Genomic DNA, 16,037 nt, shown 5'->3' with positions numbered 1-16,037 from the left:
GGCTAACCGATCTATAATTCCCCATTTTCTCTCTCCCACCCTTCTTAAAGAGTGGGGTTACATGAGCGACCCTCCAGTCCATCTGAACTCTTCCAGGGTCGACAGAATGTTGGAAAATGATCACAATCCATCCACCTTTTTCTAGGGTCACTTCCTTAAGTTCTCTGGGATGCAGAGCATCAGATTTCAATCCCATCAATTTCCCCAATCCCATTTCCTGACTAATGAGAATTTCCTTCAATTCTTCCTTCCTGCTTGACTGTGTTGATTGGCATTTTCTGAAGGCTATTTGTATCACAATTGATGACATGAAAGTGAGACTGAGTACTTGATAACTCCAGCTCACTGCGACTCCTCTGGACATCCATCAGGCGCCAACACCCAAGAGCATGCCACACAGGCAGTGATTGCCTGCATCCCTTTGCCATGTATTGGTATCAAACATGTACCAGCCTCTCTGCATTACTATGGCACATCTCTGACCCACTGACAATATGGTTCTGTATTTCAATGCTGCACATTATAGTGCACTAGCTCCTTTCCCTGGAATGCTGCTACTCTGCACACAGAGATAGACACTCAGTTTATGGATTGGATTAGGCTACACATTAGGATTGCCCACTTGCTCTCCCCTGTGCTGTGCTTACTCAGGTACTGACACCATCCCTGTTTCATCCATGCTCTAGTGAGCTCACATTCAGCACCCATCTGGATCTCGATCCCCATGTTCACATTACCAGATCCCTGACAGGAGATCCAATATGGAGGAAGCCAGTTTCCCCAGAATGGGATCGACGTCCTGAAGAAAACTCTCAACACAGCAAAACCTGTCACTGACCCAAAGACTCCCTGGCCTAAGAACTCACTGGTTATCACACACCCAGTCTCTAGTCCCTAACCTTCAGACAGCTCTACACCATCACCTCATTGCTGGACCCCACCCAATAATAACCCCATTCATATCAGGATCATTTGTATCTTCCTGGCTTCCCCCAGCTGGCTTTCCATTCTTGCTTCCAACTGTCACAGTTTCAGCCAGCGCTTCCCTTCTCCCTCTCCGAAATGTCTTACTTCTGGATTTGCAGCTTTGATGTCTCTCCTCAATCTTACTTCCAGCTCTACCCGCCAGGACTTCCACAGCTTTATTCTGTATCTAACCTTGTGCTGCTCCTATCCTGGGTGTTTGATGGGGGTCAGTGCAGAGGAAGATTTACTCTGTATCTAACCCCGTGTTTGATGGGAACAAAGTTTCTAACCTTATACTATCACTTTCCTGGAAAAGTTTGATGGAATAGTACAGAGGGAACCTTACTTTTATCTAATCGCGTGCTTTCCCTTTGCTGGGAGTGGTTGATGGGGACAGTACAGTGGGATTGTTACTCTGTATCTAACACTGTGCTGTCCCTGTTCTGTGAGTTTTTTTAGGTGACAAAAATATGGATGGAGCTTTGCTTTGTATCTAACCCCATGCAGTCTCTGTCCTGGGATTGTTAGGTGGGGACAGTACTGGAGGAGTTTTACACTGTATCTAACCCTGTGTTGCTCTTGTCCCGGGGGTATTTAATGGGGGAAAGGGAGTTTTAATCTGTATCTAACCCCATGCTGTATGCATGTGTTTCCTAAGGATGGCGCTATGTGTGTTGATATCTTGCTGAGTGAGTTTTGTAGATCTTCATCTGAGGGGTAGGTTTCAGAAGAGGACAGGTTGAAGAGAGAGTAAATCAGAAAAGGAATTAATGGAGGCGAATTTTGATTGACAAAGGAACAGGTCATCCTCTGAGTCTGCTTAAATGTGAGACTTCTGGCCATTTGATTCAATGACATGGGCCCTATGAAGCACCAGTTAAAATGCACTATTTCCCATTTGTCAGTATCGTCAGTAATAAAGCATGTGCCATCAAGATGTGATGTGAGGACTTCATTCTCCCTCTAATTCAGTTCTTGTCGTGATAGCTTGATAGGCTGCGTCATTGAGAGTGAAAGTCTGATTGAAGCAGTCTGTGAGAATGGTAACATGGCCAATCCCTGCCCTTTGGCAGAATCATGTCTAAATCCCACTCCGCGTCAATTTGACCCTAGCCAATGTTTCACTGATATCAACAGTTACATCAAATGGAAGACGCTCCTGTTTCTGCTTTGCCAGAAAGTTCTATTGCTCAATCAGTGAGGAGATTTTGTTTTCATCAGCCCTGGGACTCTCTGTGATGCAACGCTGACTTTGATGTTCGTCCATTTGTGTCCAAAGCCAAGAATTGTGACTCAGGAAATTGAAGTCAACAGCTACACACAATATGCTGGTGAATTGGGACATGGGAATTGCTGGACAGGGGCCCAGCTAGTGCTCTTCTGTCTTTCCTGGTAGTTACATGAAGCAAGAACAATGCACTATTTGCTCCAGTCCAAATCTACCACTGTGCCTACATCGCCGAAAGGCAAGAGGTGAGGAAAGCCTTCTCAAAGGAGAGCTCGGAAACAGAGATCCAAATGGGATCCCTGATTGGTTGCAGTCTTGGCTATGTGGCTTTTGGAATCACTTTGGGGAATGCCCTGAAAGGTGTTATATAAATACAAATCCTCTCTTTAACACTGAATGCCTGTTAGCATGAACATATTCACTCTATGCACAATAACCTACTCTCTCTTTTTCCTAGGATCTGTGGGTGCAGCATGTAGTCATAGAATCAGACAGTACAGAAGAGGGTCTTTGGCCCATTGAGTCTGTATTGCCAAAAATATACTGCTACCCAGACTAGTCCCACTCTCCCATACCAGCCCCAATGTTATGACACTTCAAGTTCTCATCCAAGGCCTTTTTAAAGGTTGTGAGATTTCCTGCCTCAGCTGTCCTCCTAGCAGTGGATTCCAGACCCCACCACCCTCTGGGTGTAAGAGTGCTTCATCAAATCATCCCCAAATCTTTTGCCTTTCACTTTAAGCAATGTCCTGGTGAATCTCCTCTGCATCCCATCAGGTGTATTCGCATCCTTCCTATAGTGTGGTGACCATGTGTTAGAGGACAATCATAGAATCCCTACAGTGTGGAAGCAGGTCGTTCAGCCCGTCGAGTCCACGCCAACTCCCTGAAAAGCATACTACCCAAAGCCATCTGAAGCCTGTAACTCTGCATTTCCCATGGCTAATCCTGCACATCCTGGAACATGACAGGACAATTTCCCTTGGCCAATCCACCCAACCTACTCATCTTTGGACTGTGAGACAAAACCAGAACACCTGGAGGAAACCTATGCAGACACGGGGTGAATGTGCAAACTCCGCACTGACAGTCACCTGAGGGTGGAATTGAGCCCAGGTCCCTTGTGCTGTGAGGCAGCACTGCTATCCACTGAGCCACCATGCCACTTGGCACATATCCTGGGGCTGTAACCACAGAATGAGCCAGAAGTATTTGACTCAAGTCATGAGGGCATCAGTATGTACTATCTCACCGACACTGTGTCTGGTCTCCTCAGTGTGGGTTTAACATCTCAACTTTTTCTTCACATCTCTTCACGACATCAGATGCTTCCAATCGTTACTAAATTCTTCAACCTCCAAATGTCTGCTGCCTGTGTTCCTCTAATTCCAGGATTCTGTGCATCCTAATTTGCGTTATCTGCCTTTTGCCAATTTATCAATGCACTAAGGATTTTCCAATAGCACTGTCCAATCCCACAAGTCCAACCAAAAAGCGCAAGTACTGGGCCACCACCAGCAGCAAGCTCCCCTGCAAGACACACACCATCCTGACTCGGAAGTATATCGCTGTTCCTTCAATGTCACTTGGTCAAAATTCTGGAACTCCCCCATTACTAGAACTGTATGTCTGCTCACAACATATGAAATGCAGAAGTTGAAGTGGGTAGCTCACCACCTTCTCAAGGGCAACTAGGGATGGGCAATAAACGCTGGTCCAGCTAGAGATGCCCACATCGCACAAAAAAAATAAAAGAATGGCAGCAAGTGAAATTTCCTCCTCAAATCTCTCCTGTTTCAAGATGGCCTATTAATTGATCAAACATTTGAACACCTCCCTGTGTGCTCCATAAGAAATTTATTGTCAGTTTTTTTTGTTTAATGACTATCTTGGTGACCATTTTATGACAGAAAAAGTGGTTTATAAGCTCATATTGTTGTTGTTGGAGAGTTCCATTATACTCCTGTCCAGGACTGAAAGATAGTAACCATTGGGAAAAGGCTAGGGTTGCTTGCTAGAGAAACCAAGAGGCTGAGGGGTGACCTGATCAACATGATTAAAATCCAGAAAGGTTTTAACTGGGCGGGTGTGGGTAAAATGTTTTCTCTTTGGGAAGTTCGAATATAAATAAAGAACAGTCTCTGGTAAATCCAGAAAGGAAATCAGGAAACCCTCTCACAGTGAGCGAAATACTTCTGAAGTGTAGTCACTATAGGAACGGAGGAAACAGCAATCAGTCTGCACCCAGCAAGATTTCACAAACTACAGTGTGAAATTAATCCAATTGTACATTTTAATCATGTTGACCACAGGAACAATCTTTACTGGGTCACCATCAAGAAAATTCCTGAATTTCTTTGGGGCATTCTGGCACAGATTAACATCCCCACTGAAGGGCAGCACTTCCAAGAGTCCTGCATTATCTCAATTCCGAGAGAAACTGCGTCGGATTTGGAACCACGACCTGCTGACTGTTGAGAGTTCTGCCACTTCGCCAGGTCCAGCACTGTGTTAGCTGAGGGTGGTTACAATGTTGGAACTCATGACCGCAAGGAATGGTCGAGGTGGATTACACAGAAGAGAAAGATTAAGAAGCATATGGTGATAAAATTAGATGAGGGAGGCCTGTGTGAACACAGGCCAGTTACATTGAATGGCAGTTTCTGAACTTTAATTTTGATGTAAGTGCAGGAAAGGAGGTTGGTGAATAGCTGGGAGCTATGTTCCCGAGCCCAGTGTTGGTCACTCAATGCTGTACTATGTGTAAACAACCCAGTTGGCTGGAACTGGTCAATTTATTTTTCTTGATGCTGGGGTCAGAAGCGGGAAACCAAATCCAATTGGTTCATTGAGGTTACACAACATGGAAATGTGATTTTAATTATTCAAAATCAGAACCAGGCTGTGGTTATGCCGAAATAAACTGAAGGGGGAGAGAGAGAGAGAGAGAGAGAGAGAGAGAGAGAGAAAGGGAGAGATAGAGGCTGAGTGTTTTAACTGTTTCAATGGCATTTTGCATCTTTCAAAAACGTACACACACTCCTCCAAATTCTGTTCCTTCTTCCTTCTGCCCTGAAAATTTCTTCAGTGCAAATCTTTCACCAATGTGGGAGGGTCCAGAGCCCCAGGTTAAAGTTCTCGGGATGTGGGTTCGAATCCAACGGGTTTAAACTGAATAAAATGTGAAATCAGCAGATGTTACTCCAATGGTAAACATCGTTAATTGCCATGAAAAAAAAACCCGCTTTGTTCACCTTCAAGAAAGCTTCTGCTGTCCTTCCCTGGAAAGGTCGACATGCAACTCCAAGTGCACAGCAATGTCTTTGATTCTCAACTGCAATCTGAAATGGCTCTAGCAAGCCACTCAGTGACATCAAACCTCTACAAAACCTAAAGGGAGGAATGAACTCAGATGGATCACCTGACATGGGCAATCTCAACCCTGTTGATCTTACACAATCGTTTCTACTGGCATTCAGGGATTTAGCTAAAATTGGGACAGTTGTCTCACAGACTAGGTAAGGAGCAACAGCCTGGCATTTTTGTTTGATTAGATTAGATTGGATTAGATTACTTACAGTGTGGAAACAGGCCCTTCAGCCCAACAAGTCTACACCGACCCGCCGAAGCGCACCCACCCAGACCCATTCCCTTACATTTACCCCTGCACCTAACACTACGGGCAACTTAGCATGGCCAATTCACCTAACCTGCACATCTTTGGACTGTGGGAGGAAACCGGAGCACCCGGAGGAAACCCACACAGACACGGGGAGAATGTGCAAACTCCACACAGACAGTCGCCTGAGGTGGGAATTGAACCCAGGTTTCTGGCACTGTGAGGCAGCAGTGCTAACCACTGTGCCACCGTGCCGCCCCTTTGGGTGTATTCTGTCCCATTAGCAGAGTGGTACACAGTTGAGAGGGTGCTCCCTGGAAGTCCTTAATATTGACTCCAGACCCCATGAAATCTTATGGCTTCAGGTTAAACACAGGCAAGGAAACCTCCTTCTGGTCACTATATCCCACCCTCCTCAGCTGACGAGTTAGTGCTCCTTCATGTTGAACAACATTTGGAGGAAGGACTTAGGGTATCAAAAATGCCATATATCCTCTGGGGAGGGGTTTCAATGTCCACCACCAAGAGTGGTTCGGCAGCGGTATTACTGATTGAATTAGATGCAAGACATAGCTGCTAGATTGGGTCAGCGGCAGGTGGTGAGAGAACTAACAAGAGAGAAAAAAAAGCGCACTTGACCTCAGGCTTATCAGTTTGTCGGTTGCAGATGCATCTGTCCATGACAGCATCAGTAACAGTGACCACTGCACTGTCCTTGTGGAGACAAAGTCTAATCTTCACTTTGACAATGCTATCTATCATGTTGTGTGGGCACTATCACTGTGCTAAATGGGACAGACTTTGAACCAATCTAGCGACTCAAGACATGGTGTCCATGAGTCACTGTGGGCTTTCAACGGCAGCAGAATTGTACTCCAGCACGTTCTGTAACCTCATGGCCTGGCATATCCCCAATTCAACCAGTACTACCAAGCCAGGGGATTAACTTTGGTATAATGGAGATTGCATGCCAGGAGCAGCACTAGGAATACCTAAAGATGAGGGGTCAACCTGGTGAAGCTACCAAACAGGATTACTTGCTTGCCAAACAGCATAAGCAGCAATCCCACAACCAATGGATCAGATCTAAGCTTCGCAGTCATGCCACATCCAATTATAAATGGACAATTAAACAACTCACTGGAGGAAGATGCTCCACAAATATCCGCATGCTCAATGATAGAATAATCCAGTATATCATTGCAAGAGAAAAGGCTGAAGCACTCACAGCAATCTTTAGTCTGAAGTGCATTGAGTACAGGAGTTGCGAGATCATATTACAGCTGAACAGGACATTGGTTAGGTCTCTTTTGGAATACTGCATTCAATTCCAATCTCCCTGCTATAGGAAGGATGTTTAGAAACTTGAAAGTGTTCAGAAAAGATTTACAGGGATGTTGCCAGAGTTGGAGGGTTTGACTTAGAGGGAGAGGCTGAACAGGCTGGGGCTGTTTTCCCTGGAGTGTCGGAGGCTGAGGGGTGACCTTACAGAGGTTTACAAAATCATGACGGGCATGGATTGGCTAAATAGACAAGGTCCTTTTCCCATGGTGGGAAACTCCAAAACTCCAGGCCGTGGGTTTAAGGTGAGAGAAGAAAAATTTAAAAGAGATCGAAAGGAAACCTTTTCATGCAGAGGGTGGTGTGTGTATAGCATGAACTGCCAGAGGAAGTGGTGGTGGCTGGTACAATTACAACATTTAAAAGGCATCTGGATGGGTATATGATTAGGAATGGTTGAGAGGGATATGGGCCAAATGAGACTAGATTATTTTAGGATATCTGTTTGGCATGGATGAGTTGGACTGAAGGGTCTGTTTCCATGCTGTATGTGTCTATGACTCTATAACTCTAAGTGTGGAGTGAATGATCCATCTCACCTTGTCTAGCGGTTCCCGGCATCACAGATAACGCTCTTCAACCAAGTCAATTCACTCCACTTGATATCAAGAAATAGTTGGAGGCATTGGATACTGTAACAGCTGAGGGCCCTGACAGTATTCCAACAATATAACTGAAGACTTGTGCTCCAAAACTCAAGAACTCATAACTTGTGCTCTTCCAGCCACGTTGTTCCAGTTCCTGAACAATAATTGGCCAGATTAGATTTATCCTGCTTCGTGCATACAGTTACGGCGCTGGCATCCACCTGACATTGCCCAGGTATGTCCTATAGGACAAATTTAGGACAATTCAAAAGCAGGACAAATTCAACCCAGCCATTTACCACCTCATCAGTCTACTCTTGATCATCAGTAAAGTGCTATCCAGCAGTAACTGCTCAGCACAAACCTGCTCAGTGATGCCCAGTTTGGGTTCCACCAAGGCCTTTGACATCAAGGTCATATTTGACCAAGTGAGGCATCAAGCAGCTGTAGCGAAACCAGAGTCAATGGGAATCAGAGGAAAAAGTCCCCACTGGTTGGAGTCAGACCTGGCACATAGGAAGATGGTTGTGGCTGTTGGAGATCAGTCATCTCAGCTCCAGGATATCTCTGCAGGAGTCCCTCAAGGGTGGTGTCCTTGGCCCAACCATCTTCAGCTGCTCCATCAATGACCTTCCCATTATCATAAGGGTAGAAGTGGGGATGTTTGCCGATGATGATCACACAATATCCAACACTATTCACGAATCCTTAATACTGAAGCAGTCCATGTCCAAATGCATCAAGACCTGGAGAACATCCAATCTTGTGCTGCTAAGTGACAAGTAAGGCAAGGCAATGACCATTGCCAACAAGAAACAACCTAACCATCGACCCTTGACATTCAATGGCATCACCATCACTTCAACATCTTGTGGATTACCATTGACTAGAAGCTGAACTAGACTTCCTATATAAACAGTGACTACAGCAGCAGATCAAAGGTGAAGAATTTTGCAGCGAGTAACTCACCTCCTGTCTCTCCAAAGCCTGTCCAGTATCTACAAGGCACAAGTCAGGAGGATGATGAAATACTCCTCTCTTGCCACAGCTCGAACAATGCTCAAGCAGCTTGATATCATCCAGATCAAAGCAGCCGACTGGATTGACACCACATCCACAAGCATTCATTCCCTCCACAACTGGCGCTCAGTAGCAGCAGTGGGTACTATCTTTAAGATGCATTACAAAAACTCACAAAAGATCCTTGGACAGCCCCTTCCAAACCTACAATGATCTCCATCTAGAAAGACAAAGGCAGCAGATACATGACAGCACCATTATCTGTAAGTGCCCCTTTCAGCTGCTCAACATCCTGACTTGGAAATATATCACTGTTCCTTCACTGACACTGGGTCAAAATCCTGGAATTCCCTTCCTCACAGTCTCCAAATAGTACATCAATAAGAGAAAATCTGACAGCGATTTGGGACTCAGGCAGCCCATCCCAATCCAATATCTGGCTAGGACTGTCCTGGAGTGATGCTTGAGACTCATCACAGTGACAGCATGACTCATTTGGGGAGTCTACTGTGCCTTAGATTCCTCTTGGGCTTGCTTCAAGCTTGAAGTGGGCTGTATAAACTGAGTGATTACCAACATCAGGATGCCTGAAGGCAGACCAGGGATTTAAGTCTCAAGGCCAGCTTGTAACCACTGAGGGAGATACAGGCATTTTCACTCCACTATAGGCAGCTGAGCTCTTCTCATGTGGAAGCTCAGTGAACCAGGTCAACATGGGATGCTTGTCAGATCGATGGTTGGCCAAAGGAAGGTTGATCACATCAGGAAAGAGGAACGATGACATGCTGCGAAGCTGGCAGCTGGTTTTCTCATTGACAGTTCCTTGCTAGGCCTGATAAACATGAGCAAAGCAGGCCTGATGCTCAGATTCCCTGAAACATGCCTTAATCTCCTTGCTAGAAGATGTAGGGAACCTTGCATTGATTTGAGGAGGCTAACTAATATGCCAGAAAAAATATTGTTGTTCATTCTGAGTGGTTGAAACATCTTGGAATCATAGAATAGAATCGTAGAATTCCCGTAATGTGGAAACAGGTAATTCAGAACATCAGAGTCCAGACTGACCATCTGAAGAGCATCCCACTCAGACCCACTCCCCTACCCTACCCGACCCTATCCCTGTAACCGTGCATTTCCCATGGTCAATCCATCTAATTTACAAATCCCTGGATACTATGGGCCATTTAAAATGGCTGATCCACATGACCTACATATCCCTGGCCAATATGGGTAATTTGGCATGGCTAATCCATCTAACCTGCACACCTTGGGAAGGTCTGTTTTCAAATTTGGCTCTTGTGGTGCTAATTTTAAATATTTCTCTTAAGGTTCAGGGAGGCTACTACACATTTCTGGAGCAGGTAGGACTTGAAGCCAGGCCTCTTGATCCAGTGGTAAGGACAATACCATGGCACCACAAAACCCTCAATGGCACCAGTGTTATGTTTAGAACATTCCATTCCGAGCGCATTGTGTGAGGAACCACCTCTAATCGTTCTCAACCATTCATGGCCTGTCCACAACAAGCTTGGGTCAAACATCTTGCGGGATAAATTGGGACAGAGAAAAGAGGTTCTCACAGAAGAGGAGCAGTGTTAACCTTCTTCAATGTCCTGATGGGTTTTGAGCTCACTAGCATAAAGAAAGGTTATGTCAGAAAGTATCAATACACACTAACTAGACTCATGAGGAAAGGATGAGAGGAGGTCGATATGGATAAAGGTTTGCATAGCCAAGCCTTGCTAATAAGGTAAAAATAATGACTGCAGATGCTGGAAACCAGATTCTGGATTAGTGGTGCTGGAAGAGCACAGCAGTTCAGGCAGCATCCAAGTAGCTTCGTAATCGACGTTTCGGGCAAAAGCCCTTCATCAGGAATAAAGGCAGTGAGCCTGAAGCGTGGAGAGATAAGCTAGAGGAGGGTGGGGGTGGGGAGAAAGTAGCATAGAGTACAATGGGTGAGTGGGGGAGGGGATGAAGGTGACAGGTCAAGGAGGAGAGGGTGGAGTGGATAGGTGGAAAAGGAGATAGACAGATAGGACAAGTCCGGACAAGTCAAGGGGACAGTTACTGAGCTGGAAGTTTGAAACTAGGGTGAGGTGGTGGAAGGGGAAATGAGGAAGCTGTTGAAGTCCACATTGATGCCCTGGGGTTGAAGTGTTCCAAGGCGGAAGATGAGGCATTCTTCCTCCAGGCGTCTGGTGGTGAGGGAGCGGCGGTGAAGGAGGCCCAGGACCTCCATGTCCTTGGCAGAGTGGGAGGGGGAGTTGAAATGTTGGGCCACGAGGCGATGTGGTTGATTGGTGCGGGTGTCCCAGAGATGTTCCCTAAAGCGCTCTGCTAGGAGGCGCCCAGTCTCCCCAATGTAGAGGAGACCGCATCGGGAGCAACGGATACAATAAATGATATTAGTGAATGTGCAAGTAAAACTTTGATGGATGTGGAAGGCTCCTTTAGGGCCTTGGATAGAGGTGAGGGAGGAGGTGTGGGCGCAGGTTTTACAGTTCCTGCGGTGGCAGGGGAAAGTGCCAGGATTGGAGGGTGGGTTGTTTGGGGGCGTGGACCTGACCAGGTAGTCACGGAGGGAGCGGTCTTTGCGGAAGGCGGACAGAACGTCCCTGGTGCTCACCTTCCACCCTACAAACCTTCGCATAAACCAAATCATCCGCCGACATTTCCGCCACCTCCAAACAGACCCCACTACCAGGGATATATTTCCCTCCCCACCCTTTTCTTCCTTCCGCAAAGACCGTTCCCTCCATGACTACCTGGTCAGGTCCACACCCCCCTACGACCCACCCTCCAATCCTGGCACTTTCCCCTGCCACCGCAGGAACTGTAAAACCTATGCCCACACCTCCTCCCTCACCTCTATCCAAGGCCCTAAAGGAGCCTTCCACATCCATCAAAGTTTTACTTGCACATCCACTAATATCATTTATTGTATCCGTTGCTCCCGATGCGGTCTCCTCTACATTGGGGAGACTGGGTGCCTCCTAGCAGAGCGCTTTAGGGAACATCTCTGGGACACCCGCACCAATCAACCACACCGCCTCGTGGCCCAACATATCAACTCCCCCTCCCACTCTGCCGAGGCCATGGAGGTCCTGGGCCTCCTTCACCGCCGCTCCCTCACCACCAGACGCCTGGAAGAAGAATGCCTCATCTTCCCCCTCGGAACACTTCAACCCCAGGGCATCAATGTGGACTTCAACAGTTTCCTCATTTCCCCTTCCCCCACCTCACCCTAGTTCTAAACTTCCAGCTCAGTAACTGTCCCCTTGACTTGTCCGGACTTGTCCTACCTGCCTATCTTCTTTTCCACCTATCCACTCCACCCTCTCCTCCTTGACCTATCACCTTCATCCCCTTCCCCGCTCACCCATTGTACTCTATACTACTTTCTCCCCACCCCCACCCTCCTCTAGCTTATCTCTCCATGCTTCAGGTTCACTACCTTTATTCCTGATGAAGGGCTTTTGCCCGAAACGTCGATTTCGAAGGTACTTGGATGCTGCCTGAACTGCTGTGCTCTTCCAGCACCACTAATCGAGAACAAGCCTTGCTAATAGCCTGTTTCCCTGTTGTCAAATCTAATGTCACCAATGCTTTAAAGCAAGTTGTTATAGATAGCCCATTCAGATACCTTACGGGATTACTTGATCTGGACGGGACCATTTGATCTTGTAGGACCCTGTAAAGTCACAAGAGGTTACACATTGGGTCTAAATTCTTTGGATCTCCAATTGCCTACAATCCCACCCAATGTAACCCTGCCCCCAACCATGCCCCAACTCTACCCATCCTTCCCAAAGTGCATCCCATCTGATCCCACCCCACCCAACCCAACTCCATCAAACCTAATCCCATCCAATACACCACTCATTAGTCTCCACCACTTCCCACTGACTCTCCCACTTTACGGTAATCAACTGATGTCCTCTCAGTGAAACCCACCAACACCACGTTTGTGGAGAATTCTATAGTCACTCCTGTGTCCAGCTCTGGCAGAAAGTCCTCTGCAAACCTTCTCAGATGAGACACGTTTTGAGCCAAACTCTGTCAGAAGTGCAAACTCTGGAAGTCCGAACTGCTTGGAGTTACAAGAGATTCCAATTCATGGGCGAGCCTCAGTTGGTAAAGGTCAGACATCCTGTTCGGTTATATTCAGGAGGAAATGAGAGATTTGGTGCTTTGCAATTCTATAAATGAATGGCATGTTTCACTACAAACATTTTGAGATACAAGAAACCTCTAAAATTCCACATCAAACACAGAGAATTCCATTCCCCATATATGGAAATACTATGTAATACATGGATAATTGTTGATAACCACAAAATGTCTCAGAATGGCAGTCACTCTCTCTGCATCCAAACACAGCTTGAGGAGAAGCAGCCTGTGCAATAATGGGAGATGGGATGTTTGAGGTTGCAGTGTGATTTTATTTAATGTAACCCAGGAAGTGAAGGGAATCTGAACTCAAACATGTTTGAGCAGTGAGCCAGCTGAGGCACACAGTTATGAAAAGGCAAGGCTGAGTTGGAGGTATATGGAGGTGCATCTAATGGATTGAAACCTTTACAAGATGGGTGCTCCGCAGAGTGGCTGAGGGCTTGTATTTAGGGAGTGTGTTAGTTGCAATCCATGGGTTCAAATGGAGCTTAGACAGAGGGGATACGAAGCTCATCAGTGATGCAAGCTTGGGCCAACTCAACCCAAATCCAGCAATGGTCCTTTAGCATGAATCCACCCTGAATTGACAGTGCCACACAGATAGGCCCAAGGAGAAAAGCTCAATGGTGAAAATTCAAAAAAGAAAGCACTGACGCATGGTCCCATCCAAAGTTCATCAGAATGCAGTGTGATGGTTTTTACTGGGCAATGGACCTATTCTATCAGTGAACTCACTTGTTCATATCAATGAATTGTTATAGTGTCAAAAGTGGCTATTCAGCCCTCCTGCCTGCACCGTTCTATTATTCAGTGCCAATCTCCTGCCATCCCCCCATATTTATGCACACCATTTCTATCCAAATAACCATCTCATACCCTCCTGAATGTTTTGATTGAATCTGCCTACACCATACTTCCAGGCAGAGCATTCCATTCCTGAACTACTCGCTACATGAAAACACTTTTCCCAAGTCACCCTTGTTTCATCTGAATGATAGTATCTCCCTCCAAATGTTCCATTGATTTACACTGAGGTCCATAGTGCACCTGTGATCTGCAACCTTCTAACTCAGTTGCCAACTAAGCTACTGTTTGGTGTAGTGTATGCAATCAGGGCAGTATGGTGGCTCAGTGGTTAGCACTGCTGCCTCATAGCATCAGGGACGTGGGTATGATTCCAGCCTCGGGTGACTGTCTGTGTGGAGTTTGCATATTCTACCCATATCTGTGTGTGTTTCGTCTGGGGGCTCTGGTTTCCTCCCACAGCCCAAGACAAGCAGAATCGATGGATTGGCCACACTAAATTGCCCATGTGCAGACTAGCTGGTCAATGTTAGCTATTGCAAATGTGGGCTTATTGAGTTAGGATGGGGATTTGGGTGGGATAACCTTGAGAGGGTCAATGCAGACTTAGTGGGCTGATTGGCCTCTTTCCACACTCTAGGGATTCTATGAAAATGGTCTTTTGAAATGAAACTTGCTGGGCCAGTCTTGAGAGAGATCCAATTATTGTTCATGCTTAATACCTGAATTTCCAAGAGAGAAAGAGCTGGCAAGGAAAGAGTTTGAGCTGGAAACCTTTTTTTCTTCAGCTCAAACTGTCTTTTCCACGGTGATCCCAGCTTGTCCCTTTTTCTGGGTGAGGATGAGGGAAAAGCTGAACTGGGAAGCCATGAGGGTGAACCATCTGCCAATGGAATGTTGATTAACTGGTGCAGAGATCGCTTTAATGTTTGTGAATCACAGGGAGTTTACAAATAACTTTGTATATATTTACATCCCACAGCTATCATCAGATTTAAAAGTGCTTTTTTGAAGACATGACTGGTAAGCACCACAAAACTGGAAACCAGAGAAGCAAACTCCTTCAGGTAAACAAAGAAAGGTTTCTGAAGCTGTTTACCCCAAAGGACTTTGTTCATTGCAATGCTTAATAACAACGCTCTCTGCCAAACATGGGCTCAATGTTCAAATAACCTGCATGACACAGAGAAGCTTTCAAACAGTTTTATTCCTTCAGTGTGTTGGATAGCCTGCCAATGACCCTAGCCAACTCGTGGAGGGAGCTGCCAATTTTTTATTTGGTGCTTATTGAAGTGGTTTGAATTTGCTGGCTGTTAGGGTTCAACATGAAATGAATTTGAACAATTTCAGCTCCAAGCAGACCCACAGCATTTGCTGTCAAGTGGCTTAAGAGTTCATCCTTATCTGGTACTTTTAAACATGTTTTGCAAGTCTCTAAATATCATGCCTTACATAAAAGCCAGTGACGGTTCTGAAAAAAGGTTTAGCACCTGATTGATTAGGTGGACGACTAACCGGAGATATGGTGAGTGGTGGAAGTAGGGCCTCTGTTCTGAGACTCGGATTGAGGCAGTGGAGTTTCAATTGATGGGGCTCTGATTTTCTCTCATAGTAGAAGATCAATGTTGTTCATGGAACGAAGGGGGAACAGGCCGGTCTAACCCATCAACGTGAGGCCCAGGACACTGTCACTCCTAGCCCTTGTTACTATAGTCCGTGCCCAACTCTCAGGTGGCACAGTGGCTCAGTGATGTCTCACAGCACCAAGGACCTGAGTTCGCTTCCACCCTCAGGTTACTGTGTGGAGTTTGCACATTTTCCCTGTGTCTGCGTGGCTGTATCGTGGACGGTGAGGAAGGTTACCAGGAATTGCAGAAGATCTTGGTCAGCTGGGGAAGTGGGCCAAGAAATGGCAAATGGCGTTTAATTTGGATACGTGTGAGGTCTTTTAGTTTGGAAAGTCAAATCAAGGTAGGAAATTCATGGTGAATGGTAGGAGTGTAGTGGAACAGAGGGATCTTGGAGTTCAGGTGCATGGTTCTCTGAAAGTGGAGTCACAGGTAGACATGGCAGTGAAGGAGGCTCTTAGCATACTGGCCTTCATCAGTCAGGGCTGTTAGCATAGAAGTTGGGAAGTAATATTGTCGTTTTACAGGATGTTGGTGAGGCCACACTGGAATATTGTGTTCAGTTTTGGTCACCTTGCTACAGGAAAGATGTTATTAAACTGGAACGAGTGCAGAAGAAATTTACAAAAATATTGCTAGGAGTCAAGGGTCTGAGTTCTAGGGAGAGG

The sequence above is a fragment of the Chiloscyllium punctatum genome, chromosome 45, assembly GCF_047496795.1.
Source record: "Chiloscyllium punctatum isolate Juve2018m chromosome 45, sChiPun1.3, whole genome shotgun sequence".
NCBI classification, from domain to species: Eukaryota; Metazoa; Chordata; class Chondrichthyes; order Orectolobiformes; family Hemiscylliidae; genus Chiloscyllium; species Chiloscyllium punctatum.
Note: the sequence above shows the minus strand (reverse complement) of the source record.